The sequence below is a fragment of the Petaurus breviceps genome, unplaced genomic scaffold (genome assembly GCF_028583685.1).
Source record: "Petaurus breviceps papuanus isolate PSGF00001 unplaced genomic scaffold, PetGlider_PUasm1.0 126, whole genome shotgun sequence".
Taxonomy (NCBI): domain Eukaryota; kingdom Metazoa; phylum Chordata; class Mammalia; order Diprotodontia; family Petauridae; genus Petaurus; species Petaurus breviceps.
The window spans coordinates 42,826,843-42,830,313 of record NW_027185655.1 but is presented as its reverse complement, the minus strand read 5'-3'; positions in this window follow the sequence as shown (position 1 = coordinate 42,830,313).

Below are 3,471 nucleotides of genomic sequence, written 5' to 3'. Positions count from 1 at the left end.
GCAAATCACTTAACCCCAATTGCCCTTCCAAAAAGCAAAAAAAAAAGAATAAATACAGGGGCAAATGCCTCAAAATGTATTTGCTTTGAACTACCAACTGATAAAAGAAATTCTCCTTCCTTTCTACTGACTAGCTGTGTGACCTTAGATGAGTCATTTCATTACTCTGCTCTCATTTTACTCAACTATGAAACCAAATTTTGGGACTAGCTTATAACAATAATGCACATACCTTATTTCATCTCATCCTCAATACAAAAAAGTGAGTTATCTACTTAGGATATTTTAATCCATATTTTGCAAATGAGGAAATTGTCTCAGGGAGTTTAAGTGTATTATATACAGTAACAAATCACCAAAGCTTGTGTCCACAGCAGAGCAAGAACCCTCCGCACAGTCCCAGGACAGAAAAGGTTGCTGTGGTGGCTCACAGACCAGAGCACAGACCAGGAGAGTAATAACCAGATCTCCTTAGATCATACTACAGGGTGGGCTGCTAGCACAGGTTCTTTCATCTGTTTTTCTAAAAAGAAAACAGCTTTAAAGTGGTTAAAATTTTTACTGTAATGAAGAGACAGATAAGTACAGATAAGTAGAAAATACAAGTAGAGAAATTAGCACAGAGATTCAACAGACAGGGCTACTACTGTCTGAACAAAGTAATACAACTACATACATAACACCACTGGACCAGGTGAGCACAAACCTCTGAGTAGGCAGGGGGCTCTTTGAAAATGCTGCTCAGAGTCCCATCTAGGGAATCCAAAGGTCCTTTTCATGAGTGGACCCCTAAAGTAAATGCCAACCTCCCAGAATATATAACAATTATTAGGCCCCTGATTGGCTCAGTCAGAAGGCACAAATCCTATGTGACTCAGCACAGCTGTGACTTATCTGGGTTCAAAGGAGATTAATCCTTCAGATGTTTACAATGTAGCCTGAGCCTGAGAAACCTAACTCTAAAAAGAACACAAAAATCCCACCTTGCTTGCACTTACACTTGGAATAATTGAAAACTTACAAGTCCTTAGAAGTATCTATGAAAACAGCTGCAAAAACCCCCTGAAGATTAGGAGGGTGTGCCGTTCACCGTGGAAGAATAGCTCTATTTTACAAAGATTTAGAAGTCAAATAACAAGCAGGGAAAATGAGTAAACAACAGAAAAAAATTCTAATGATAGAAAGTTGCTACGGTGATAGGGATAATCAAAATGCACATTGAGAAAAAGATAAGAAAATCAAAGCTCCTACATCCAAAATAACCAGGAAAAAATATGAATTGGTCTCAGACATTGAAGAGCTCAAAAAGAATTTTGAAAACCAGGTAAGAGAAGTAGAGTAAAAATTGAGAAGAGGAATGAAAAAAAAAGTCATGAAAACAAGTTAACAACTTTGTAAAAGAGACACAAAAAATACTGAAGAATGTAACACCTCAAAACAGACTAAGACAAATGGTAAAAGAGATCCAAAAAGACAGTGAGGGGAAGAATGCCTCAAAAATAGAATTGGCCAAGGTAAAAGGAGGCACAAAAATTCATTGAAGAAAAAAAAAATTTTAAAGTAGAATTGGCCAAAAAGAAAAGGAGGTACAAAAGCTCAGTGAAGAAAATAATTCCTTAAAAATTAGAATTGGGCAAATGGATGCTAACAACTTTATGAGAAATCAAGAAACAATAAAACGAAACCAAAAGAATAGGAAAAAATAGAAGACAATGTTAAATATCCCATTGGAAAATCAACTGACCTAAAAAAACAGACGCAGGAGAGATGATTTAAAAACTTTTGGAATACCTGAAAGTCATGATAAAAAAAAGCCTAGACATCATCATTAAAGAAATTATTAAGGAAAACTTCCCTGATGTTCTAGAACCAGAGGGCATAGAAGGAATTAAAAGAATCCACTGATCACCTCCTGAAGGAGACCCCAAAATTAAAACTCTCAGGAATATTACAGCCAAATCCTAGAGTTCTCAGGTCAAGGAGAGAATATTGCAAGCAGTCAGAAAGAAACAGTTCAAGTATCATGGAGCTACAGCTAGGATAACATAAGATTTATCAGCTTCTACCTTAAAGAATCAGAGGGTTTGCGATATGATATTCCAGAGGGAGAAGGAACTAGGAGTAAAACCAAGAATCACCTACCCAGAAAAACTGAGTATAATCCTTCAGGCAAAAAATGAATATTCAATTAAATAGAGAACTTTCAAGCATTCTTGATGAAAAGATGAGAGCCAAATAGAAAATTTGACTTTCAAATACAAGACTCAAGAGAAGCAGAAAATGTTTCTCCTTTAAATGACCTTGGGAAGACTTCCCATAATAGTTCCTTGCCTAGTTTTCTTTAACCTAGTTTTAGACTCCTTTTCCCTGTGATGCATGAAGTTATACTGTTAATTTTATATCAACATATGACATTTACACTCCAGTTTTCATTATAAAGCAGTGTTACCTTTCATTTCCATATATCTTGACTTCAGTTTTCTTGGTAACAAAAGTAAATATTTTTATGATCGATGCAATATTTTGTCCCTTTGAGTCTTATTTTGTTTTATTGTTTTACACTGAATAAACTTTTTTTCCAACAGAAAATATTGTGTTATAAGAAATAATAAGCAGGATGATTTCAGAAAAAACCTGGAAAGATTTATATGAACTTATACCAAATGAATTGAACAGAACCAGGACAACATTGTAAACAGTAACAGAAATATTGTGTGAAGAACTGTGACTGACTTGGCTATTCTCATCAATTTTATGACCTAAGACAATCCCAAAGGACTCATAATGAAAAATGCCATTGCCCTCCAAAGAAAGAATTGATGTTGTCTGAAAAGAAAGTGAAGCATACTATTTTCACTTTCTTCTGTTTTTGTTTGAGTCTTCTTACACAAAATGACTAACATGGAAACGCTACATATTTTTTAACATGTCTTACCTATATTAGGTTGATTATTTTCTCAGGGAGGGGGGAAGGTGGAGGCAATTTGAATGTAGAGAATGAGATATATATTAGAGTTATTGCAAAAATAGAATCAGTAAGACTTGGAAACTGATTGTAAGGGGTAGGGTAGTAAGATAGAGTGAGTTGTCAAAAATTATTCCAAGGGCAATATTATTAAGGGTGAATTAAAAGTGGGTTCAGAAGAAGTGGAGATGATGAGTTTTATTTTGGTCATGTAGAATTTGAGATGCCTATGGAACATCCTCTTGAAAATGTCCATTATTCAATTGTTGATGTGGTGATTTAGCTCAGGAGAAAGACTTGAACATATATCATCTACATAGAGATGGCAACTGAATCTATAGGGACAGAAGAGATCAATGAAAGAGAGGAGATAAAACTGATAATCTAGTAAAGGAAGACACAAAAAGAGTAGCAACATGGGTGGAGAGACAGACAGAGAGACAGAGAGAGAGAGAGACAGAGAGACACAGAGAGAGAGACAGACAGACAGAGACAGAGAGACAGAG